Below are 27,042 nucleotides of genomic sequence, written 5' to 3'. Positions count from 1 at the left end.
CTAGCAATGCCTGTGTACATATCTGGCAGGTATTGCTGTCTTACAGCTGTGAATCTGAACGCTCTTATGGTCCCTCCAGGGAGTTTCCCAGATTATCTATTCTGTTATTTCCAGTAACTGTTTGTTTGTTTATTATACTTGGGGATTAATTCAATCCCTTTTCTTCCTGTTTTTCTTATAGTCCAGAAATATCTGCATCATGAATGCGTTCCCAATCCACAGTTTGTTCATTCTAGGGGTTAAATCATCTGTGTCATGCTGTAAGAGTTTCAATCCTTCTCAGTTTTTCCTTTTGTCTCCATACAGCTGCACCAGCCACAAGCATCGCCTGATCCAGACCATTCAACCCCCCTTTTTTAAATTCAACAGCAGTCTGGGTGCCCTTTGGAGTGGTGAATTCTGCTGGCTGACACCACTCCAGAGGAAGAAGAAATTCTTCTCTTGGCCAAGTACTTGCTTATTCTTTTAACATAGGCTCATATAAAGAGGAAGGGCTGACATTATTTTTGTTACTGTTTTGCCTGATCTGGTAGGATACAGAGACTTTTCTCAGCACAGAGCCCTGGCCGTGCTAGGCACTGGATACATGTGTATGTGAGGACAAGTCCCAGACTTGAAAATCTCACCCTTTTTAAAACTGAAACCGCAAAACACGTGGGAAAATGTTTCTGTAAACAAATAGGATGATTATTATCGTGTGTAAGCTCAGTTTCTTTCTTCAGCTCATTGAAAAGCATCCCTGTGAAGGGTCAGGAGGAGAGGGCAGCTCAGGTTTCTCCCACTTTCCGTGGAGGCAGGAATGGAGCATGAAGCTAAAGCTTCTGCACGGGACCCTTTCTGCTGATGTGCCTGTCACTTACAACGTGGCATGATGATTTTCCCCATCCTGTACCCCTTCCCCTCATCACCCCCTTGTGTCTAGGGTCATGGAGGGAGGGAGAAGTCCTTGTGCTCCTTGGATTCACATTCATGGTGTGCCAATGAAGGGCATATCGAGGTCAGGGGCTGTCGGTCTTCAAGAGCACACCTCTTGTTTTTGGACCTCTGGCACAGAGGGGTCAAATACCTGGCCTCTTACTTCCCCTAGGAAGGACAAAAATGCTTTGGGCCCATCACTGTGTCATTGACTGCACTCACTTATAAAGCAGGGGGTGGAAGTGATGAGGCATCACAATAAAAAGGAAAGGGAGAATGGGGAGGACTGATGGAGAGGGTTTTATGTGTAAAATCTTGTTATTGATGAAGGAGGAACATACAAGCCAAGAATCTTTTAGCCTAATTAAAATCTTAACATGCTAACTAATACACAACACACAGTTAATTAGCAGTAGTATAGTTACAATACACAAATATTCACAGTCCAAATTATCTAATTAATGTAAAATAAGTCCTATTAATTAAATGTTTAAAAAGTGTTGTACAAGTAAACTGGCCTCACAAATCTACCCCTCATTCTCTGGTGTTATGCTTCTTTCCACTGCCTCACTGTGTCCCGGGGCAAATGGCACAAGTCTTCCTCAGAAACAAAAGCAAGTAATGGATTTGCAGCAAGGCATCAGAGTCCCATGTGTCATGTCCCTGGGAGCACCACCAGACCTCACTGTTCCTGCCCAACCCATAGCCCAGGACCTCATTTCAGCCCCTCAGGGCCAGAGGTCCCCCCAGGGGCGCTGCAGCAGGACTGGTCTTGAGCTCCCCCACAGCCCTGCCCTGACCAGCCATGGGGCCCTGGAGCCAGGCTCAAACATGGTCCAAGATCCTGACCCATCCCTAATCCCACAGTTCTTCCTGGGGCCATGTCTGACCCTGGCCCATTCACCAGGGGCGAATGTTTTATCACTCTGAAATCTTTAGTATCATCCTGTGCCTGTACTTCACTGGGCTGTATCCCCTGTCCCCACTTTGGAGGCTTCTGCTATCCTCCTGCTTCATTATACCAGGGTTATAAATATGTCATAACACACAGACTATCAGCTCATTACTAATATCTGTGTAAAAATTAATATGCCATATGGTTGTACCATATGATTCTGCCATATGATTTTACTCAGCTCTGGAACTAAGTGAAAGTTAAATTCAGCTGAAAAAAGCTGATGGCAGGATGGCCCTTAAAGGATGGTACTCTCAAAGACCCCTGCACTGTTCAGGTCTGGTGAAAGGCAGTGGCCTCCATCCAGGAGTTTTCCTGAGTACTTTTCCCATGCCCCAGCCATTTCTGTTCAATGCTTCCTGAGACGTGTGCCACACCACTCGTGGTGCTCCTGCCGTTGCTGCATCAGTGAGAGAGGGTGCCAAACACTATGAATTTCCATAAGCCCTTGGGTTAAAACCCACATGTTTGCAAGGTTTCTCTCTGGAATAATATGCATACAGTGGACGTCCTCTAAAATCTCTCACCCCCTCTTTCCTAGGCAGGATAATTTTGGAGTACAAAAGGTTGTTCAGACCTCTGGAAGAACATTTCTCAGTATTGTCTGAAAACTGCATACTAAGGCTTTGCTTATTTCTTTAGTAAAAGGGGAAACTTTTTGTTTCTGAATACACATACCTGCCATGAACTTTCAAGGCAAGAGATTATAATAAGCTAAGATTATAATGCTACAACATAGCATTTGAAAGAATCATTTTAACTTAAAAACTCCTGGTGTGGTGGAGGAAGGAGAATGGCACACAAGAATAGTGATATGCTGTAAACTGTACAAGATGCTTCCCATGTTGTAGATATACACACAATATGTCCCATAGACTTTGGGATATTTTAGTGAGTTAGAGTGTGGAGTCATTGTCCTCAACTCCTTCATTTACTTGAAGCTGTCTGAGGAGAAACATAGGTTTCTGAACAAGAGGTTCCTAGGTCTTTGAGGCAATCTCCTAGACAAAGGTGATGAAACCAGGAGTAAGCCATGAGATAAATATGTGAGGCAATTAAAATAGAATATTATCTCAGGCATCCATAGTAAAGGTTCAAAAATTACTTTAAAATCATGTATTGACTGGCACATCTTTTATATTCTGTTCTTTCCGTGTCTCATCCATTGCTCTGCAGTGACTTCTGTAGTGTGAACAGAGACTGTGCAAAATTCAACCCAAATAATTGAACCCTGCTTTTCTAAGGCATGAGTTTGTATGGTTGTATTTATGTTCTCATGTTGTCTTACGGTAATGTGTATTGTGCTAGTGAGCGGTTAAGAAGTCATTGCAGTCCACACGATGAACTTTGTGGGGTTAATTTCTTCTTCCGGGCAGATTTTTATTCATTATCTGACAGTAGCCTTTAGACTGCTTGCTCAGGGTCAGGCTGCCTCTGGGGCCTTCAGCCACACTTTGTAGGCTCCAGGAGGGCTGCAGAACATCTGCTGTGGTAGGTGGGTTCTCCTTGCCCCAGCAAACAGACATGCCTACTTCAAGTATGAAAACCATCACTGGCTGACTAACGATCACATAACGGTAAGATTTAGTCTCCCTTTTAATTATTATTAGCCTTCCCTTACTTTTAACAAGTTCCTCTTTGATTTGGTGGTATGTGTGTTCCAAATGCTGATATTACCACGGGGTTTGGGGTGCCTTAAGGCAAAATCATGACTTCAAGTAATGCAGCTGCAGACCTGCCACATCTGTCATAGACTTAAGCAATTATAAACTTGGACATTACATATGTTTATCTGAAAACTGTGTGGAAATTAAACTATCTCATGGGCACTTTTCACAGGAAAGAAAAAGCTTGTAGAGTTTGGTTGAGTTTGTGACTGTATCTGCAGCCTCAAGTGTGCCAAAACCTTCTCAGTCATAACTCCCAGGACCAGGCCTGTGACTGACTGTGTGTCAAATCAAATTCAGAGACGTTGCCCCATTTTTGTGCAAGGCACTGTAATGGCCAGAGCACAATGCTGGGAGCTTGGGTTCCTGGGCCCACTACAGCTCTACTTCCATGGGCACCAGATGCAGCATCCCAGCATGATGGAGCCTCTTCAGCTCTGCCAGCGTGGTATGACCATAAATAATGAGTCATGCTCTTCTACTCAAAACTCATGAGATTCACATATTAATTAAAACTCATGGGATTCAATGTGTTTAAAACTATACACACACACAGAGTTATTTTATTTGCATTTATTGTTATGTTTATTTCTGGTCTCCTAGGGTTATATGGTACCATCTTTCAAATTCTATAATTTTCATCTTTAATAAAAACACAACATAATCCAAGTTTCAGAACATAACTGTGAGGTTCTTCAGTATTAGATGAGCTTTCTCCATTCCTCCTGTACAATGAAGCTTGTCTCTCCAAATTCACTGAAGCTGGTAGACAATTCTGAGGTCCGTGGCAAGAACTATGTAACCAAAAAATTGTCAATAGCATTATTAATTACTTCCCTCAGCTAATGAAATAATTATGCAATCAGAACTAAGCAAGTATATGAAAAAGTGGAATTTTAGGTGATCTACACAGTCTCTAAACAGGTCAGACAGTTGAACCAGGCCCTTCTCTCCCTAAAAACAGGAACTGGGACTATCATTTTCAAAATTACAGTTCATCACAATTAACAATAAAAATACAGTTTAGAAAGTAATTTTGACCAATCTAATGATTTTAGTATTGTGGTAATGATATTTGATATGTTTTTCAGACGCTTAAATTAGCCTTGTGAATGCCCCAAATCCTTTTAATTTGTTAGAAGAAAAAAGCCTCCCTCTCTGACATTTCTTTAGGAAACATGAAATCTATGAACCCCAAATCCACATAAAAATGTCAGCCTCTTTTTTATCAACAACTCATGATCACTAAAGAAATGTATTGGTTTTAGGTGCTTGACTCAAGAACTCCAAAGGCTTTGGGATGAGCCATATGATTAAGACTGTTCCCCCTCCTCCACCAGAGAAGAATAGTTCAAAACCCCAGAAGAGGAAAAAAAACCCAGAAACTTCTAAAAATTCTGGCAAAACAAACGAAATTGTTTCTAGCAGTTATTTATTTTTCTTTGTGTCTGCCCTCTTTCTTCTCTTTTGAATTTGAGATATAAGAAAAACGAAATATCTGAGTTTTAATGCTCTATACAATAAACATACAAATGTAATAAAACACATCTGTCGTGCTTCCCTATAAAGAGCAGAGTGTAGATATAAAACGACTGATTGTCTGTGTCTTATTTCATTTTTGCCTCTGTAAGATAGGAACATGGAAGCATCAAAATGCATAACAACATTTGAGTTTGCTTTGTAACCTGCAATTTATTTGTTTAAATTCAATTAGAGTCTCATTCATCAAACACAGTGCAGCTCTTGAGAGGGGACAGATCAAACTCTAGTAACCATGAACGTGCTGAGCTTTGCCCAGATGATGTCAGTGGTTCAGATATGGCTTTTCTTACACCTCAGGTTTCTTTCTGGACGGGGGCCTTGACTTCCAAATCCAAGTGTCAGCTATCCAGCATTCAGTGCAGAGATTAAGTAATGCACAATTTAAGGATTTGGGTCTGATTCTATTCCTGCCAAAATAAATGGCAACACTCCCTGTGGCTCCAGTGGGAGAAAGGCCCTCTACATTACTTCACTGGCTGATTCCAATCCACATAGGATTGTGCAGAAAGAGCTGCCAGATAATTCATAATGTCACAGAGCCTTGTCTTACTGGAAGGCTTTTTATCATCACACATTTAGCTTCAATCCTACCCATAAATTTATGTGGTTTGTAGTTGATGCTTTAGTAGTTGGAAGGGCTGGATGGCAAGTTTTTAATTCATCAGTGGTGGCAGCTTCAGGATGAAGAGTTTTGTGCTCAGGATGAAGTTCATTTACCCTAGTCAACCCAGGGTAACAATAATTAGGAACAAGGAATAAAAATCTGATAACCAGTGGCAGCTAAACTAAGGGAAAAATAGGGAAAGTCCGTGCTCTCTGACTTGGAAAGCAGGCACCACAAGAATCACGAGCAAATGGCTGATTTTTTTTCTCTTTCTTTTAAAACATCTAGATTTTCTGCAGCACAGAGTGGTTCCCCATATAACTTGGGCACAGTGATTCTCGACAGCTCTTTGAGGCAGTCTTATCTCTCACAGTCACTGGGAGCCTCTGTGGAGTTCCACGCCATGACTGCACTCTGACAGGCAGCTTGTTCTCACCAGATATATCTTCTGCCATATCCTCAAGCTCTTCCAGAGAATCATTTCTTGGGCGGAAATGGGGCTTCTGGGAATTCTTTGTGCTGCTTTGGCTCCGTACCTGGGATGCAGTGCATGAGTCAGTCAGGAGTTTTCCCTCTGGTTCAGAACTGAGTCTGAAGTTCATTTTCTGTGAGGAGAGGGCTACAGACATGCTGGGTTCCTCCTTCCTTTGCACATTTAGATTGTGGATAGCTCTCTGGTCTGCTTTACTCTGTGTGCCTGAATCAACCTTCCCCAGAAAGGTTATTAAAAAAAATACAAGTAGCTTATGTAATTTCATATGAATTTCATAGAAATCAACTAAGCACAAGCTCTCCAATAAAAGAATTGACTAATGGGAAGAGAGGAGATTTTTAATAATCTTTAATCCTTTTTTTTTTTTTCTTTTGGGGGTGGGGGTGGGGGAATCAAACCCAAACATATCAGAGGGTTTGCCCAAAGTTAACTTTTGGGTAGCAAACCCCAGCTTCCTAATTGAGGTAGAAGTTTATAGAATGTCCTGAACATGTTTAGACCTCACTAGTTTTGTGGTCATTATGTTATTCATAGATTTGCTACTCAAATAGTAAATCTGAATTCAGAATATTTAATTACATTCACTTAGTGTCTTCTAAGAATGGTCTAACTATATATATATATTTATAGCAAAAAGGATGACATATTTAAGCAGAGTATCTTAAAACCAGACACACCCAAAAGAAACTCCCAATCAAACTGAAATGACTTTGGGACTAGAGGAATCTCTATGTTTATTCTTCAAATCCTCTTACCTGCATAGTTTTCTAGACAGTACCATGTTTAGCCTTGAGGAAAATGTTTCTACAATTTTACAAAAGCAGCAAATAAATACTTTCTGTATTTGCAATTTTTTTTTCTTTTCCACAGCATAAAGAATGGAGGAGCATGGACCAACAGCTAGTTTCTTTTGTTTCTCTCATTTGCTCTGGATTCCTCTGGGTTTACCTTGCATTTTTATGACCTAAATCAGGAACAATTCTGCTGTTTCTCACTGTGCTGCACATGCCTCAAAATCAATGAAAGAATCAGGCTTGCTGTGTGTATTTTTCTTCTGAAAACTCTATGGATACAGCAGTGTCTGTTTTCAATGAGAGTGGAAATTCCAGTATCAAGCGGTTAATCTTAAATCCCAGGGCTCGCTGCAGCCAATCCTGTACAAATTGAACCCCTGCCCATCTATTTTCAGTGGAGCCTGAGCAGTGGTGCTCCCCTCGGGCCTGCAGGTTCGTTCCCCTCGCTGTGCCTTCCGTCGCGTGTGCACCTGCGAAGGAGATTGCGCCTGGCCGGGGCCGCGGCGCTTGGCCAAATTCCAGGCAGGAAGGGGGTTGGTGTCAGCAAACAGGCTCTGCTGGGCCCTGCCAGACCGTTGTGTGTCATTCTGCAGGTTCCCAGCACGGAAAGTATCTTTAGGCTGTTCTACAACAGAAGGAAATTCTTTGGAATATTTTTTTCCCCAAACAAACATCGGTGAAATACCTTCTTCATCCCCTTGTGTTACAGTGTTCTGGCTTCCTATCTGCAGTGATATTAACTTCTTAATCATACAAAATAATTTTATAAATGTCCATACCTACTGTACACATCCCAAAGAAAAGTCCCTAAAGAGCAGAAGTAGAATTTATTCTTCCCCAAATCTTTCTCTCTCCCATTTATCCTTCTGGTTTCCCTTTTCTCATTCTCACATCCCACTTTTTTTTCTTTCCACGTTTCTCTTTATTGTCTCTGTTCCTTTAAAATATTTTCTTCCCAAGTAAAACCAAACAAAAATATCAGCCCACAGTGGTCTTCTGCATTTGTGTTCTGTCCTTTGTTAAAGGGAATTGGAGCAGGGGGTGGGCTTGGGCTGCTATCCAGGAAAGAAGGGGGAAGAGAGGCACTGTTTATCCCTGCCAAGAGCTGAAGCAGTCCCCAGCCTTTTCTTTAAGAGCATCTCTTGTATTCCTTCCACCTCTCATGGGGTAAGCGTTTTCATGTAAAAATTACTGTTATTATTTACCTAGGGAGAGTGTGTATGGTGTCTGGCATGGATAGTTTGGAAATGTCAGTTTAGATATCAGTGTTCCTGTAAGCTTCATTCACACAAAGTACCTTGGTGGCCTCTCCATAATCCGATTCTTTAAGACTTGAAGGTTTGTTGGAAACGAACTAGGTAAGTGTATGGTATCTGCACATTTCAGTGCCTGTTTAGGTACAGAGAAGTGGACTTATTTCACAAGTTTTTTTGTGCCTTCCTGTTTTGTGGAGGGCTTTCTGGACCAGAAAAAATAGCAGAGACAGAACCATTAGAAGAAGATGGAGCATGACGAGGGACTCTATCAGCTCTGAGCCAGGAAGGGGAAGTTGCCTGAACTGTTTTTCTTTTTTTTTTTTTTTTTTTTGAAGCAGGGTTAAGGTGAACTCCTAAGCAATTGAGGAGTGAGGCCCCACCTCTTCCAGCCTGACCTGAAGCTCGGGTTACTCTCTCCTGTCTGGTTCACAGGATCCCTCAGTGAGCCTCATGCTTGCCTGCTGCCCACTGCTTTCAGCCCTGACCCTGCCAAGGAGCCTGGCACAATAACAGTTTGTAGAGTTCAAACCTTATTTCAGGAATATTTGCTGGCAAACACCAGGTTAAGGATGGACTAGCACCACTTGAGAAGAGATTCAACAGCCAAACCACTGCAAACAGAAGCTGAGCAACATGGTCCTTTCCCCTTTTTAAAAAAGTGGTAAAATCCACGTCCTTCCTGAAGAAGCTGTCGGTGGCACGACTCTGGCAGTGATGGCTCTGACTTCACCTGCCTCTGCAAATGAGTCACAGAGTGTTATAAAAAGCGAGGACCTGCCAAGCCTCATTTCTTGGAACTGAGTGGAAATTTCAGCAAGCAGCTGCTCTTTCATTAGTTTATACTTTTCCTCTGCAGGTTCCTTGAAGAGGGCCTGGAATCACAGAAACTTTGTAAAGCTGTCCATACTTGGATAGCAGTAGCTCAATGGAAATGGCTGTTTGGTCTAGATAAGATTCTGATCTTCGTGAGGAATCTTGGTGAAGCCTGGAAGGAGCCTCGGGAACACAATCAAACAGGTGTGTAAGTCTTTCAGGATTGACAATTGAATCCTATCAAAAATCAGGAACAGAACCTTGAAAATCAGATTAGCTCTCCTATGCACTACCTCAATGGAGGCTGTTTTCCTATGTCTGATGCTGTCAAAAGCTTGTTTTCAAGCTTTTCTCTGGAGTCACAAAAGGCATAAGCTTATTTGAAAGTGAAATCATTGAAAACCGAGGTTCTCGTGGAGCAACTCGATTTTAGGAGGGGAGTGGCTCGTTATGGAAATCACGGCTGTAGCGTGAGGACTTTGGCTACCTGTAAACGTGCCAATAGTATCTGGACACGGGACTATTCCCCTGTGCTGAGTGAAAGACACGTGTAAATGGTCAGAGTCGGGAGGAATGTGGTGCCAGATGGAAACAACATAAACAGCTGGGAGACTTCATCCGGGATTTCAAGCGAGGATGGGAGACTTACATTCTCGCCGTCCACTAGTTCCAAAGGTGGTTTAGATACACCTACTTCTCCGGGGAAGGATTTTGCTTTGGAGCGTCGGTAGGCTTTATCGCGTGGCTTTTTATTTAATTTTTTTTTTTTTTTTTTTTTTTGGCGAAGGCTTAACGATGACTTTAAACAACTCCCGTATTTCAGCGCCGCTCCGGGGGGAGCTGCTGCTCAGCACCTTTGCGTTGGCGTGAGCTCCCGGTGAGGCGCGGCGGGGAGCGGCAGAGGGGCGAGGCGGCCCCGCACATCCCGCACATCCCGCGGGGCCGGGGCTGGAACGGGGCTGAGGCTGGAGCCGGGGCTGGAGCCGGAGCCGGGGCCGGGGCGGGGCGGCGGGCCGGCAGAGGGAGCTCGGCTCCGCTCCCTCCGCCGCTGCTCCCGGTGCCCGGCGCCCGCCCCGCTCCGGCACTTTGTTGGAGCGGAGCCCCCGCGCCCGCCCCTGCCCGCAGCTCGCCGGCGGCGAGCGGGGGAGCCCCGGCCGTGCCGCCCGGAGCCCCGCGGGGCGGCAGGACGGCTCGGGGGGAAGGTAAGGGGCTGGCGGGGCGGGAGAGGGATTTCCCCCGGGCGCCGAGCCTCCCCCCGCTTTTGTTCCGCGACGCCAAAAGCCGCCGGGGCAGCGCGCACGGGGTGGGAACGGGGCGAGTTGCGGGGCGCGGACCCCGCCGGCCCGCGGAGCCGCCGCCGCTCGGGCAGGGGCGGCCGAGAACTCCCTCCCGGGCTGGGCACGGCGCTCGCTGCTGCCGCCGTTCCCCGCCGTGGCTTTATACCCGCGTCCCTCGCCGTGTGTGTAGGTGTATGTGTGTGTGGGTAGGTGTGTGTGTGTGCGTGTAGGTGTGCGTGTATTTTCCCCCTCCCGCTGCGGTAACGCCGCCGCACCTTGCCCGCGGGGCTCCCACGGGGCTGAGGATCCGCCGGTGCCCTCCTCCTGCCTCACCTTCGACCAGGTGACTTGCCTTTCAGTCCTTATTGTGGTGTTTCTTCCCCGGTGTTTGAGCTGGCTTTTCCACCTGTGTTGCTGGTATCGCGCGAAGGGGCAGCTTTCGGGTGAGATATTCCTGTTGCATGCTTGCGTTTCTTCGGTGCTCTCCCCCGCTCTCTTTCGTCTCCCCCGCTGTTTAGCCCTTTCCCTCTATCTGATAACTTTCCCTGGCGTTTTTCCTCCTCCTGCCCCTCTCATCACCATGACACGCGCTCCCTGCCAGCGCGCAGGTGACCTGGACACACGGTGGAAAACAGGTTCGTGGCATTTTGCGGCGTGATCTAAGGTGTTCCTGTCCCCTTGTAACCCAGTAGAGTTGCACTGTATCCATGAAAAGCTAGGCATCGCAGCTTCCACTACACCGTAGTTTCAAGCCAGTGAGTAGCAGGCAATAGAAGAAAGGTTGGAACAAGTTTTTCTTAAGGATGTTGGTTGGGAAACAATCCTCCCACTCAGAAATTGCGCTTTGCCTTGGCTAATGGGTCTCGTACCCTCCAGAGCTACAGGCGTGCAGTGGTTTGACCTTTTGTGGAGTCTGCTTTGTTTACTTGAGGTGAAGTACTGAAGATAAAAGTCCTGCTGCTCTGCGTTGTGTCTGCTGAAATATTAACCAAATGATGGATCTCACGTGCCTTTGCAGCATAGATTATATTAATAATTAATAATAATATTAATTATGCCTCTCCATCATCAAAAATAAGGTCCTCCTCCCTTCCTATTGACCATATTCCTTCTTGTTTGTGATTGTGCAATGACTATATGTCAGCTACAAAAGTTGCTTACATGGGAGAACATAAAAATGACCATTTTTGTTGTTAGCAACTGGAAATACTGAATCAGCACTGTGTGTCCCGTCTCCTTTCCATGGAAATGCTTCTACCCTTGCCCTTCGAGAAGAAGCCTCTCCTAGGCCAGGCTTGAAGTGAGTTTGCACCCTCTCAGCGAGCAGTGGGGATTGCAAAGAGCTTACAGGATTTCCAAGGTGTAAGGGAGACGCAGCCCATCTCGATTCACAGTTCACAGCGAGTGTAGTGTCATTAACATGCAGGTATCATCAGGTAATGAGATACTGTGCTCAAGGCTCCACACAAGCAGGTTGCAGCTGCTGGTTGCTTTTACTGGGAGAGACTGTGGAAATGTAAGTGGCTTCGGACTGTAATTGTCCAGCTGGCTTGTATTGTCAAACAACTCATAATGGCTGCAGTATTGAGTTATGCCTTCTCATAGCTCAGAATGTGTGTTTCTGACTGCCTGTAATTTTGGAAGCAGTCAAAGCATCCCATTAGATTTATTTGGAGGGAGGTAACACCCCACAAGCAACGACACCCAGTAGTGATTAGGTGCTGTGTTATTTATAGCAGTAATAGAGAGGGCAAGATTAGACTTCTGCTGATTAGTTACTTCTGCTGAGAAATGCACGGATGGAAAAAAGAAATACAGAATTTTTGCACTTGGTGACAACTAAATTCTGAAAATACGGTTTATTTTCTTTCTATCCATAGTCCAGCTGTAAATGGCAAATCAATCACATTAACTGTGGCATTTTTTTTTGTCCTGTGGGTAAAACCTTATTAAAATCTAACATCTGAAGTTAAATAATTGGAGGATCGATGAGGATCAAAATAGTTTAAATATATAAGAACTTCTAAATTACTGTGGTGAGAGAAGACTTGAAGTCCACACGATGAAGACTGCACTGATAAAGTGTTTGCTAACTTCGATTTCAGTGTCTACCACTTGTTGTCCTTATGCTCCTAGTTACAGTTCCTGCATCTCTTCTCATATGGTGAATGACTGACTGGTCAGTGGTGCGAGGTTTTCTAGAGGACACAGCTTTTAGCTGTGCCAGACAGAAAAAGGAAGCCCTTTGGTGTGTGACCCATCCTGAGTCTTCTCTCTCTGAAGTGGGGCTGGTGGCCAGAAAGAAGACTCTTAACTCCTCTTAGCTGTGGTGCTTATGGTGCAGTGTGAGTGGCCCCATTCTTGTATCTCCATCCAAAAGGAATCGGAAAGTTTCTTTGCTTGTGTGTTTTCTGCATGTGGATGGGTCTGCTTCTCACATTTCATTTGAAACCAGGGTTTCTTCCTGCTTTCTCACTTAACAGCATCTGGTTCTGTATCCCCTCTGTCCGTGGGGATTCAGTTTTCATCATTCTAGTCCTGAGCTGGATTCCCAAGGAGGCTAATCAACAGCTCATGATTAGAAGGCTTTTCACTGATTTTTGTGATGCCTGAAAGACCCTTTTTTTCCTCATGGTAGGGCCATACTTACACAGTACCCATAAAATTAACAGTGAAGTTGGTATATTTTTCAAGGTGAAAATTCAATATATGAGACTCATATCTTGTTCTCAGTACTAATTCTGTAGTTTTTTCAGTATTAAATCCTTTGCATTACCAGAAACTAGAATTCCTGCTTTTGGAGAGGGATGTATCTGATGCCATTTTATCTTAACTCCAGAGTTGGATTCTGATTTATCTATCAATTTATTCATCCAACATGCTAAATTTCTCAGTTTTGTACAGATCCTGATTTAACTCTGATACCTAGGAATTTCAGTTTTCCAGTCTGGATCCCAAGATTTTACATTTTGCTGGGAACTTCAGTCCTGAACAACTTCTGAGTTTCTCCCTGTGGTGCCCATGGAGGAACTTAGATTTAAAGTTGTAGGAAGTTTTATCTAAGTCAGTGAGACCGTTTGGGGTGTGTGTAGAAAACATTTGCATAACTGTTTATGAAACAGAGCTCTTCGGTCACTGAAATGGAATGTTAAGGTGTCTTTTATAGCTCTTGATACTCAGAGATCCTGCATAATTGCTTGTTCCCTGGTGAAGTTAGTCACAGCCTTCTTGGAAAGACCATGATGATGTGGGAAGAAGCAACCATCACATCTGTTTTGTGGGGAGGGACTTTTTTTTTTAATTTTTTTTGTTTCCAATTGCGTGTCAGGGACACTGGGGGGGTAAAAAATGAATCACAAATGGAAATGTTATTAACATTAGCTCTTTAGGATCTGTTTTCGTTCTGAGCTGTGACCATAAGCCCACAATCACTAACACATGCCTTTGATTGTAACGTCAGTTTTAGTGAAATTTTTAAATATTAGCCAACTCAGGGCCTTGAATTGCTACTAGTTAAACGCTTCCAGCCCTTTCTTCCCTTTCCTCTCTATGCCACTGTCTTGGTAATTAAAGTTAGGCATGCTGTGAATCTCCACAGGGTTGAGATCTAACATGGAAATAGCAAATTACAAATTACTTTCTTCGCATTTATTGTCTTTGTCTTTTTATGAATAGACTTCAGCAACCTTATGCATTCTGGGTAGACAAAGTTAGCAGATGTGTCTAGCCTCAAAGGTTCAGAGTTTTAGTATTTTCCATGAAGTTATCCATTTCTGTGGGATTTTCTGTTGTGCAGGTTTCTGATGCGTGACAGGCATCTTCATTACTGTGGTGACAGGGGATCCTACTTGTCTTTGTTCTTAAAGCCTCACTCACGTTGTTGTTTTGACCAGCCATGGAAATTGTCATGTTCTCTATAAAGCTACAGCAGAAAGCAGGAAATCAAAACCAAAGAGTGTAAAACTCTGAGCTGTAAAATGGTGAACCCTTTGTCGTTTAATGCTGCAAAACCTTTGAGTATTTCAACAGAATATTTAGAAAAAAAGTCGTTAACTTTAGGAATGGTGTCTGTTAAGTGAGGGTAGGGATTATGAATGTTCAGTCCTACTAAAAACAGGTTTTTTACAGATAACGTGGTGTTTGGTTTTTGGGGGGATTTGATTTGTGTGTGTTTTGTTGTTTTTGGTTTTGGTTTTTTGTTTGGGTTTTTTTTTTGTTTGTTTTTAGGAGTGCATTGGGTTTAGATGAGATAGAGGATTTGTCTTTTAATAATCCAAAACGTTACAGCTTAAGCATTTTCTGGATTTCATAGATTAGCACTGCAGGTAAGGGAACATCCAATTTCTTTCAAGACTTCCATAAGCATAGAGGAATTGTGTTCAGCTGACTTAGTGGTGAAGCTGCCACAGCTGGTTCTTGGGGTGGGGGGTTGGAGTGTGCTGTAGCTGCTGGATGCTACAGGCTAAATCTACTGCAAGAGTTTCACTGTAAGCCTTAATGTCTGTAGCCCAGGAATGTTTGTAACTGGAAGGTAAGGGGATGACTCCTGGGAATTTGTGTGTATTACTTTCATTTCTGCTCCTGCATGTAAAAGCATTTTTAAAGATGGACCAAGTAGAAAAACAGGCACAAGGCTTGCTGCTTCTCCCATCAATACTCCCTTCTCCTCCCACTCACCTTCCAGCAATTGTCCCAAGTGCAAATTGAAGCTGAAAGTGAGGTGTTTGCAGTACCTGTTTGTTGCTCATTAGATAGGCCCAGACCCATTAGGAAATGGTATTTAACGTACCACACCTTCCCGAAACAGCTCCATAAATATTGATCTAAAAATCATGTGAAATACACGAGATCACAGAAGTCCATTTGCCCTTCAATACACCTGGTGACATACAGGATTACCCCAATTTTATCGATGTTTTAACTTCAAGTAGACTTTGATGCTGCTGTGATTTGTTCCCTTAATGCTCCTAGTGAATTTTATTTCACCTGAAACGTGAACTTTGTTTAATGAGCACTTTCTTTCATTCTGGGGCAATTGAGAGGGCTTAATTCATCCCTCTGAATGCTCCTTTCATGAAGACTGAAGACTCTGCTCTTCATTCTCATGTACTCTTCCTTCTTTTGATGCTTTAGCTCTTTTTGCTTGGTTTCACAGTGTGTCTGAGGTGTTGTCTTCTCTATTTCCTGAGTCAAAGGTCTCTTTGTTTACAGTGTAAATTATAATTTGGAGTAAATAGCCTTGAGAAAGCCTTAATTTTCTAACCCATAAGGGAGTTAACACTTGGTGTTTTGGGGAGTTAAGTGTCTGGTTAATGCAGGGATTCATCAGATTCAGCAGAATCCCAGTGTACATCATAGAAATATTTTTGAATGCCCAGTTCTGTTATTCAGAGCATGTGAATGTGAACCTTTGTACAAAGAGTGACATTCATCTTGTATGTTGAGTTTTTCATGTAGCTGAGTGCATTTGACAGTGATCTAGCAAAGATAATGCAACGAAACTGAGTTACATCATGAGGAGTTTTTGATATCAAGTTGTAATAAAATTCAGCTTGATGATCTGCTGTGCAATTTTAAAAATTACATGGAAAAGTCAGCCTTTTATAGTTGTGCCTCTGAAGTAATTTTCAGCTTTGTACACATCTTGAGAAGCCAGCGAGTGTATTATACTGCCTTCAGTTGGAGATATAAATATACATCTATATCTCACATTCAGAATTGGGTAGCAGGCTCTGTATTTACATATATGTTTTCTTTTTCCATGTCGTCTCAGACTCGCTTTTCCCGAAGTGGAATTGCTTATTCTCTTCTCCACTTCTAGCATTATTTATTGCTTGGTGATCTTCCTGCGCTCTCACAACCTCAGTGTAATGTTGGGTTTGTCTTTCTGTTTCTTTTTTTTCCTGTATTCAAGGATAAAGACTTGTCCAGGGGTGAGGGCAGAGGGGTGGGAGGGTGGAGTCTGTTTCTGTTTTAGCTGCAAACTTCGTTTCTGGTAATAAATCCCAACTAACTGGTCATTAGCCTCGTGGTGCTGTCTCACACACAGAGGGCAGGACAGGGCAAGGAATCTGGACTTTGCACCTCTGTCCATTAGGTAAGTCAGCCCTGTGTGACAGATGTCCTACCTCTGCCAAGAAACAAACACAGCTTCTCCACTGCAGTCACAGTTTCCCTTCTCATGGTTGCTTTAGGGATAATGTACTGCTGGATTTTGAGCTTTACCTTCAGCTTTAGTCTCACTTCCCCCTGCTCAGCCTGCCCCCTGGCTCAGCTATTACTGTTTTCCTTCCTTCTTCACTTGCCTGAGTCATGTTCCTCCACCATCTTCTGTATTCTGATCCATCCTACACTTGAGTTTTGATGTAGCTTTAGTCTCCTGTTGTTTGCTTTTTTTTATTGTTTTTTATTTCTTTAACCCCTAAGTTTTCCCTACTCTTTTTGTTTTGCATCACTCTTTAATTGCACTTCATGCCACTCCTTGCAGTAAAGCTTTTTTCTTCAAAAACCGACTCTTTTTCCCCTTTTGTGTCATTAGTCTTTATTCCAGTGTCTTCTGAAAAGCATTTCAGACCTATAGATCCCAGTGGGGAATATTGCATATGAAATTACATGAGTAGTCAAGTCTTTGTGGGTTGGAGTTTTATAAGTAACGTCTTCTTTAAAGGTTGAGCGCTGTGTATTTTGTCTAGGCAATAATTTTAAGCTCTCTTGAAGCAGTTCTAGAGCTCAAGACCTGAATGGGAGCTGTTAGAGTGTGTGTAGGCATTTGTTTTCCCTATGTGAGTGAGGTGTCTAATACACATTAAAAAAGTCTGTTCAATAAATGTCTTACTGAGTATGAATGTGAGATCTCAGAAGTGCCTTCAGTACGTGGTGGAATTTTTTGTTTTCTGCTTAGGTTTTAAAGTTTTTCTCACTTTTATATGAAAGCTAAATGTCAACATGGAAGGAAACAGAAGGGTTCATATCTTCCTTAAGTAGTGACAGAGCAGAATATTGCCCTGGGGGAGAACCAAATTGCTGTTGAGTCTCAGTCTTGGTGGCGAGCACTTGAAATCATAATTTTGTGCAACTTGTCAAGTGTTTGACTTCTGCAGAGGGACTCGTGGACTTCCAGGCTGGGGGTCTGGCAGGTGGAATGATCCCACTGGCCTGTGCAATGCAGCCTTTTGTGCTCCACAGTGGCAAGTGGCTTAGGGCAGCTGGCAGCAGGGAGCTGTGTCTTCCCAGGGACAGGGTTTGCTGATTTTTTTTTTTTTATTATTATTATTTTCTTTTGAGGGGGTGGATGCTCAGAGCATGAGAGTTTATGTCCCATTGGATTCTTTGAGTATTTTAAGCTGTACTTTTGTAACTCTGAAAGTTCTAACTGTCCCGACATCTCCATTTCCTTTTTTAAAATAATCTAAGAACCTAGATTTTGGAAACAGCTGTTTTGTCTCTTTGCCTCAGTTTTCCTGTTAATAAACAAAAAAAGTATCTGTCTCTTAGGAGTTCTGTGAGGCTTAATTAGCAAATGTTTATATAGCCTTTTGAAGATATAAAGCATCATATAAATGCTAAGTAGTATTATTATTACCACCAGCTGCTTTGTTGTAATTGCAATAATAAAAGCCTCAGTACTGGTGGTTCCATTGCTGCTGTTCTAGGTACAGGTTTTGTGAACACTGGAGACATGGAGGGTGGTGGTAAAATGATGGTGTGGATCATACTGAGGTACAGTGTGTGGGACAGCTGTGAAATCTTTGTGGAGCTTTCTTGAAAAAGAATTAAAAAACTAATAACAAAAAAAAAGTAAAAGTCCATAACTGGGAAAGAATACACTTCTTCTGCAGTATTCCAGCATTTACAGGTCCCAGGACTAACTAGGGGGTGGTCTGTGCTGTGTAGTGTCTCACCTGATTAGGAATGAGCTGGCAGCAGTTGCATTCATGACACTGGCATATAAAAGAAGGCATCTTTTGGAGATGATTGATAATTGGTAGTATAGGAAAAGAAACGTAGCATAAATCACAATGAGCCTTTAGGATTTTTTTTTTTTTTTTTTTAAGTCTACTTTTGTAAAACATTCATGACTTAATGCTGAGCTATTTTTATTAATGTTCTTGTGCTTATCTCGCATAACCAGCTTGTTAAAAGCGGATATGAACACTTTTTAAGCCTCTGGCTTATAAATTGTGAGAAAGAGAAAAGAAGATTGATTCCAACAGGCTTGAAGGTGGATTCATTTCTCTTCTAGTTAGCAAAATAAGAGAGAGAGAGAAGAATTAAACTGTAGACTTAGTGAGCCAATCAGTTCCAGCCAGGTTGAAAATCATGAGATTTAGCTCTAATGTACGATGTAATTGTAAAAGTCTAACTTAAAATAAATGCAGGGGAATTCTGTTTTGGTAAATTGATGATAGTATCTCCAAGTTATTTCTGCCTGAAGTAATAAGAGTGTGAAAAAAATAAAGTAATAGCAAAGGAAGAGTGCGGGGGAACAATTATTTTGCTAACGTCTCCTGAGGATCAGAGGGGGTTACTTGGTCATATTATAAGAAGAATATTGTGGTGCTTGAAGATTGGAGAGGATTGGTAATAATTGTGCTTTGAAGAAAACTTCTCTGTTCTTTTTACTGTAAACATCTGAGATAAGATGGAAAAGTTTGGATGAATGCAACATCTTCTGCAAATTCTTTCAGCATTCTTAATTGCTTGTTATGAGATCTTGATTTTAATATTAGCAGATATTTCTGGTGGTTTTTAGGGGGTTCTAGTTTACTAAGTGGGGCAGTCTACTTGCTGTAGGCAGTTTATCTGGGTCTAATCGTATCTTAATATTTAGTAAAATGCTTATTTCCTAATAGTTCTAATTGTGAAGACCTGAGTTAACACATTAGAGAAATCACACAAATCTGGATTATGGATGTCATCATTTCAGTGTCTGTACTGCAAGGACTTTTAAAACATAGATGATGCAAAGCAGGTAACTGATTCAGTCTTTTATGTGTAAGCAAATTTTCAGGCAACTTTGAACATTATTAAACAGCGAGAAGAAAAGGCACCAGACCTTTTTGATTTTTTTTTTTTTTTTTTTTAATGTTAGGGAAATCTTGCTTTAAAAACAGCCATAAAATGTACAACCACAAAGTTGTTCTGCATGGAAATAGAAGCAGTTTAAACACTTATAACCCTGAGGCCCATCTGGAGACATCCCAAATTCTGCATGGTAGGTTCAGAAAAGATTACTTTAACTGCTCAAAATATTTTCAGTAGCCAAGTGGAAGACAATTCGTAGCATTGTATTAAAGCTGTTCTCTCTTTATTGTGTGAGACTGGTGACACCTCATTTTGCATAAAAGTCTGGGTTTTCTTGACAGCTGTAGGAAACAGCAACTATTCCATGCTCCCTGTATACAGGAATTAGATAGGAATTTATTTTTCTGTTATCCTAGGCTGTAATATATAGTAGTATAATAGCTATCTTTTGAAGTACAAAAAATCTGCCTCAGGGGCTATCATTTTAAAGCATACTACGAAGTGCTGTTTTAATGAGGTTTGCTCCTTGCACATTTAAAGTGCAAGGAAATGTGTGTTGAAACCTTGCTAATCCTTCATTTGCACAAAGTCTTTGGCTCATTCCCTAACTGTAAAGGAATTAATGGTGTGCTTCAATGACATCTTGCATTACTAGATTGTAATTATTTTTACAAGAGATTCTGCACTGCATTTGATGGTGCTTTATGAATTATCATAATAGATAAAATGAAATTGCTGTTGTCAAAACATACGAGCAAAGTAATCTGATTCCCGTTGTTCGTGTATTCACTGGCTCGTGGAATTAAGTGATATCCAGTGGACTTCCAAGCTGTTCACACAAGTTGGTGAGGTTTGCTGTGTTGTACTGTTTTGCTTGTACTTGTGACAAGTTAAACAATGGTGTAGCTGACAAGGAGCAGCTCCACTGAGGAGATGACAACACATCTCTCCTGTGCTTCCTCCTTTGGCCGTGTACTTGAAAAGGGAGCAAAAAGGCAACATGCATATTGGTTCACTTAATGAATTCAGGTCCTCATCTGACCCCTGATGGTGTGACCTCTGGCAATTATTGTATGGAAACAGGCTTTGAATTAAATTATCACAGCCTACTGTCAGGACAGTGCAAACATATCAAAGCTGATTTTAACTGTACTTTCCCAGTACCAGAAACAGGCTCCAATTGCATGGGACACGGTGGTCTCCGTGCCTCTTGGCTGAGGATGGAGATCCTTGCTGCTGTGGCTCACTGGGTCCAGTACCCAAACCTGGGAATGGTGTCTGTACTGTGGACACATCTTCTATCTGTGTGCTTTCATGGAGATCTGCACCTAGCTAAAGCAGGCCGTACTGAAGATGTTTTAAGTGTACATCAATTGCTTTTCAGGTGGATAGAGTCAACAGTATTCAATTTTGGAATATCTACCTAGGGTTTTTCCTTTGGTTTATTACAAATATTTGTATGGTCAGAGTCGGTGACTGGAGGCTCATTGTACTAGGCACTCAATTTCAAGAGAATGTTATTATTTAAACATTGTGTCTATTTTTAAGTCAGCTAATCTATAAAACCTGTTTAAAGCCACAAGAGATCGTTACAAATCTAGTTTGACCTCTGGAGAGTATGAAGGAGGAGAGTCTTGGCCTTCTTTTCATGGTAGAAAAATATTAATGAAGTTTTCTTATCCTTCCTCTCAGATGAAGATAGACACAGTAATTTAAACTACCTGCCCCTGACAAACATTGGCATTTTCCACTAGGTACATTAGTGAATTTTCAGTCATTCTGTGTTTGAATCTTGTGAATGCCAGTATGTGGTGCAACCCTCTAAATGCTATTGTTTGTGTGTGTGTGTATATATATATATATGTATGTATGTATGTATATTTTGTCAAATAGCAGATGGAGTCCAGATTTCCTCCTCTAGATACAGACCTTTTCCTCCAAGGCCTCATAGGCTAAAAGCAGCTGCTCCTGGAATCTCTACTTCTTTCTCTTCATGCTTCACTGTATAAATTGTGTTAAATCAGAAGGTTACCACTGTAACTTTCTCTGCATAGTAATTTTTTGCTCTCATGGCAGACCAAGCCACTTCTTTGCAAAGCAGTTTGTAAGAGTTAAAGGCTATATTACCCTGTGGGGGAAATCCATGGAAGTGCTGGGGAGGTTTTTGTGTAGGTTCACTTTGACTTTTAGAGAGATTTGGGGCCTTTCTACCTCCTAGACCGTGGAGCTTGAGCTGTTCAGAGGCTGGGATGTCCAGATGCATGCTGTGCTAGCACTTCCAGTAATGCCAGCAATAACACTTTTTCTCTATGGTCACATCTCCCTTATAGCTTCTACCAAACAAGGTTTGCAGATGTCACTTTAGGCAATCTAGTAAATTCAGTCCAAAAATTGGATTTGCGTGGGAACGTGTCACAAGTGATGCAAGTCCTTGGTTTTATACCCTCCCTCACAGAGCTGTAGTGCAGTGACTTCTTTAGGATGTAAAGAAAAGTGCATGGTAATTTTACAGATGACCTTGCTCTTTATGGGCTCCCTGCGTGGGACTCTAACTTCCAGTAATGAGGAAATGTTCATGCCATGATGACATAAAACAACAGAGACTTCCAGTAATTCCCCTGTTCTTAGCCTGTGATAGGCATGTGCCTTCAGGGATCAACTGACCTTAAAAATTATGCGGATCTGGAGCTTGGGGTCATTTTTGTTGTGCAGGATTTTTTTTTTCTTTTTTTTTAATAGGCATTGGGGTGGTGATATTGCACTCACTGGTTAGAAACTGTATTTGATTAGCCTTCTCATCTAAGTGTGCACTCTCCACTCTAGGCAGATATTCCCCCTAGAGCTTCTAGAAATGCACTGAGTTGTTGCTCTGGTAGGGGAAAAAAAAAAAAGCAAGTGTTTTGCCCTCTCTTGCTTTTCTCTCATTTGTGCCTTTAAGACAGTATGTGTGCATACATTCTGCTGTCTTCTGCAGTCAGTGTATTCCAGACAGTGATACAGTTCATGTGCTGTGAACCTGGTGGCACATAGGATCTGGTGTGCAGTAGTACTCAAATGTTTGTGGCTTAGCAAGAGGTCTTCTCCCCCTTTGCTGGATGAAGAGGAATCTTTAGTTTCAGAAATTACCAAGTATTGCCTAAGACTTCCCTTCACCTGTTTGAAGGTATTTTTCAGCCCATTTGGAAAAGTTCAGGGATAAACCTCGGTAGCGATGTTTGTGAAGGAGTTGGCTCAGCTGTGGGTGAGAGGGTTGATGCTGGATCAGAACCTCGATCTCTAAATACCTTTGTGTTCCACTGATATTAATGGAACAAATTGTCTGTATGCCTGTTTAACTTAAGTCTCTGTGAGATTGAGGCTCAAAAATCTCACATTAAAAAACCGACATCCCACAACAAAACAACAAAGCAAACCCCAAGAAAATTTGTGTGCTTGTTTTATTAATGGAAACTTAGATCATTTGGAAACAATTTAAAAGAATTTGTCACCAGTTTTGTTTTCTTTTTTTTTTCTCTCCTCATCCTACTGTGAGACACATCTTCTGTTTGAAGTGTGTACTATTTTAAATGAGCTTTATGTTTTCATGAAAACTCTGCTGGGCAATATCTATCTCCAGACACAAAAGCAAATAAACCAAGAGAAACCCTCTGTTTATCTGAGATGAGAGGACTGTTTTGAAAAAAAGGAGAGAGAAAGAGCATATAAAACAACCTAATGGTCTCCTTTGTCTCTCTTTAATGTTCCTTAATGTTCTTCTGCAGTCCTCAGGAATTCCACTATCTCATTGGTATGTCACTGAGTACATACTACAAAGAAATCTTAGAATGCTGTTTTTTAGACTGTATAGTGAAGAAAAGCAGGAAGTACTGCAATACATTGTTTGATATATGTTGATTCTGATTTTAGTCTGTTTAGCTGTAGGTTTCAGATGAGAGGTGGAAATTCAGAGTTGATGTAAGTGCTTAATGATGGATGATGTCTTTTGGATGTTTCCTGCGCCTTACTGAAGTAAACTCGAGGACTAACATCTTTTTTTTGTGGCTGTTAATGTTATATGTAGCTGAGATCTCTGCATGGTTGGCTATTTGGGATTTCTGATGGATTAAACTTGGCAGCTTATCCTCAACTTTACTTGCTATTGTCTCAAACAAAGCTAAGAAGCTTACTGTAAACTTGTCTAAGCTCTTCTCAATTGAAATCCATCACAGTTTCCAGCCACTTGCTAGGTTGAAGAATCATCTGTCATATTTGAGTACTGGCATTGTAGAGGTGGGTGTGTTAACAGTGGTGAGTGATGTGGAGATGAAGTGGGGGAATAAGCAGAATGGTAATGTTGAGGGCTCTCTTCATCTTCCCTGAAAACTTCAGGATCTGACTGTCGAGAGCTAGGAGAGCTTCCAGGGTGCCCAGCCATGAGGCACTTCAATTTGTCTTCACTCAAGTCTTTAGCTAGACTTACCCCTGTAAAGGCTGACAGTTAAATGGAAAATTAAATTAACATCGTTAATTTTCTTGCCTATGAACCTTGTGTTTTTCATAGCACTCACTGCATGGATGAGCATATGGATGTAGGGTTTGTTTCCATGTATTTTTACAGTCTCCAGATCTTTTGCACTGGCTTCAGATCTCTGTTGCCAGCTACTAGACAGTGAAAGCCAAAATGACTGCCTCAATGATCCTTGAAAATTAAATCTCCGGTGATGATAACAGGTGAGCCTCTGACAGTGATAGCAAACAGTGGTCTGGAGTGGGGATGTCAGTGCTGCTGCTTGCCCAAACCAGAGCTTGTAGCTTTTATCCCTCTTTTGCAAAGCCCTGGGATTCTTCTCTTATCTTAGTTCAGTCTGCAAGTCTCGTGAAAACAATAAACTGGCTCACCTCCAGCAGTACTGTGATTTTATCTTGAATTAATAATAAGTTGTCTCTTCTCACAAAGGCGAGTACTTTAGTTTGAAACTAAAATTTCTTTATCTTCTCGAGGATTCTAACATGTTAGCTAACGTGCTAAATATGGGGGGGGGGGCTTTTTCTAATAATCCTTGTGCTATCAGACCCTTTGATCTGCCCTGGATTTTAATGAGTCATTTAAAAGCAGAGCTCTAGATTAGCAGCTTGACTGTGATGCTCTCTCTCAAATCAGTTACCATTTTGAGAATGACATCTGAGTCTGCCTATGTTTCTGCATGACTGGAAACTGTCACTACTCATTTAAACTTGTTAGTGCTGGAAATGGATACGCTGGTTCATCCAGCGGGGATGAAACTTGAGGCACCAGCATTCAAATTTAAATGTTGTTCCCAGGAGTAAAGGAAGAGGTGACTCTAGTGATGAGGGCTTGGACAGTTAGCAGTGAGACCTGCATTGCAGCTCAAAGAGGGGTTGGGCACTTTGCCTACAGGTTGCTAAAAGCAGGTCGTGGCATTTTTTGACAATTCAAGAAAATAGAGTGCTCTAAGAAAAAAGTTTAATCAGAGGATACAATGCTTTAGCTGAAGATTATACCATGGAAGCCACTAAATTTTTCTCTCAAGAGGAACCTCAGTTGTGAATACTCCTTTTGGGGAGGAGGAGGAAAGAGCATTTGAGAATTTAGACTTTTCAGAGAGCAGGTGCAAAGCTCTGATTCAAAGCCAAGCTCCTGTAATGGCTCTTGAGAGTCTGCACATACACTTAAGGTATGCAAAATGATTCCTAAAAATACAGACCTGAGGAATGAAGGCCGTGACCATCCATCTAACTTGAAAGGACCTGAAGCACTCAGGATGTGTGAGCACTGCTGGCATGGTCTCTTTTCTCATCTGAAAGGGCTGTGAGCCAAAAGAGCAGAAAGACAAAAGGAATCCCTGGGTGACTCCAGCTGTAACTGGCCCTTAACTCAGCACTGATGCTGCTCGTGTTACAGGGCTGTAGTGTGCAAACCTGTATAGTTTTCAATTTCTTCGTTATTTTTCCACTTCATTATATCTAAGTATATTCTCAGTACAGAGATTATTTCCCTCTATCTCTTCACTCATTCCCATGCCTAAATACAAACCCAGATCCTGCTTGTAATAGGAGTCTTTTGACTGACAGTACCTTCACCATTTGAGACTAGTGGTGTGCTAAAATGTGCAACTGGCATTTCAAAAACTGTAAAACTGACCCGACAAAGTGTGATTTACGATTTTTTTGTTTTTTTCCCCTTTTGTCTTCTCTCAGCAAGTTGTAGATGTGTCATAATTCTGATGCTGTCATTCAGTTAGGTCACTGGTTAACATTCTGCAACCTGTATAGAACATACACTTTGAAATGCTTACTCAGTCAGTTGAACAGAGCTTAAATTATATACTTACAAAATTGTATTGTTTTAAACCTTTTTCATTTTTCCTAAATAGAGTTCAGACTGCAGTGGTAATACAATGATCTTCTCTGAGATTTATGGCTGATAGAAAGTGTAAATGTGACTTTCAAGGTGATGAAAATGGTTAGGACAGACTAGATGTTAGTACTGGATTTGTGATTTCCATACTACCTCTCAATAACCCATTTATTTCTCTGAAACAAACTAAAAGTTGTGACTACCTGCCTAATTACCAGCCCTTTTAAGGTAAGATTACAGTTCTGCCCACCTCTGGTGCAATGGCTTGGAAGCTCTTTCTTGACAGATAATAATATTGGGAGGAAAAGGAAGTTTTGCAAACCTTAAACTTACTGAATTAAAAAAGGCTGTTGAGATTCCTTTAAAAAAATTAAAAACAAAAAAAAAATTCAATGAGTCATAATTTACAGGAAAATCAACTTTTTTTTCTGTGAGGACAACAAGATACAATTTTTTTCTTATTTATCCCAAAGGAAGGCAAACTTTGCCAGCTTTTTCGCTGCTGCTACACTTCAGTATTGCAATCAGATTTAAAGAAATAATGTACAACTTCATCCATCAGTAAGATGAGCATGCTTTGAATAATTAATAGAATCTTTTCACGTCAGGCTTAAACATTGAATAAAAGGAAATGAGGAATCAGTTGGAAAAAGTTTGAGGAATTTCTAAGGGGCATAGTATAAATAACCAAGTTGGACATGCTTATGAAGGAAAGCCATTTCCATTGTAGCAAGTAGTCTGCAGCTTACTGTTTCGAAAGAGAATGCTGCTTCAGTTAGCAAAACTGATTTCTGTAGCACAGTGGTGAGACTGGCTCAGATTAAAACTGAAATATTCTCTTATTAAAGTAGTAACGCTAATTAGTGAATGAAAGATCTCTTCTGAGTGAAGTTATATTTCCTATGTGAAGTAATGACCTGATCTTAAAGAAGAGTCTTGCCTGATCAGCTTTTGAGGTATTCCACTAGGCATCACACATTTTTACAACTCTTATGCTAGATAACATTTCTAAAGGGTGTACTTTTATTTAATGGTGGTGTTCTAAATGTCAAATTTTAAATTCATGGAGACTATCCTGTTCTTTTTTTTTTTTTTTTTTTTTTTTCCCCACAACTCCTTGGGTTCTTGCTTTTGAACACCAGTTGTGTATAGTTTATTGGTTTTTTTTTTTTTCTGGAGACCTTCTGGGGGGAAAAAAAAAGGGTTTATGATCTTAAGTAAAATATTTTTGTTTATTTTCCTTTGGTTTTTTTCAGGCACTTAAAATAGCACTGTATCAATAGTTGCCTTGGGTATTTTGTTCTCACAGTTGTAGCAGTGTGGAGCATCAGAAATCTGGTTTAT

The 27,042-nt window shown here is 41.5% G+C and overlaps 1 protein-coding gene across 8 annotated transcripts in view; it reads left to right on the top strand.

Moving 5' to 3' along the window:
* The first annotated feature begins 9,291 nt into the window (after positions 1 to 9,291).
* The window catches only part of EPS8 (EGFR pathway substrate 8, signaling adaptor), a 134,655-nt gene continuing 116,904 nt past the window's right edge, over positions 9,292 to 27,042 (top strand). For 5 of the 8 annotated variants that reach the window (XM_064654371.1, XM_064654369.1, XM_064654370.1 and 2 more), the window contains exon 1: positions 10,110 to 10,241. The gene's annotated coding sequence lies outside the window, so the exon portion shown is untranslated. Of the gene's footprint in view, positions 9,767 to 10,109; positions 10,242 to 10,546; positions 10,660 to 27,042 lie in introns of those variants that run through there. The other 3 variants (XM_064654366.1, XM_064654364.1, XM_064654365.1) reach the window with 3 other exon arrangements.

This window comes from Pseudopipra pipra, chromosome 5, assembly GCF_036250125.1.
Source record: "Pseudopipra pipra isolate bDixPip1 chromosome 5, bDixPip1.hap1, whole genome shotgun sequence".
NCBI classification, from domain to species: domain Eukaryota; kingdom Metazoa; phylum Chordata; class Aves; order Passeriformes; family Pipridae; genus Pseudopipra; species Pseudopipra pipra.
This window is presented reverse-complemented; position numbering and strand designations above follow the sequence as displayed.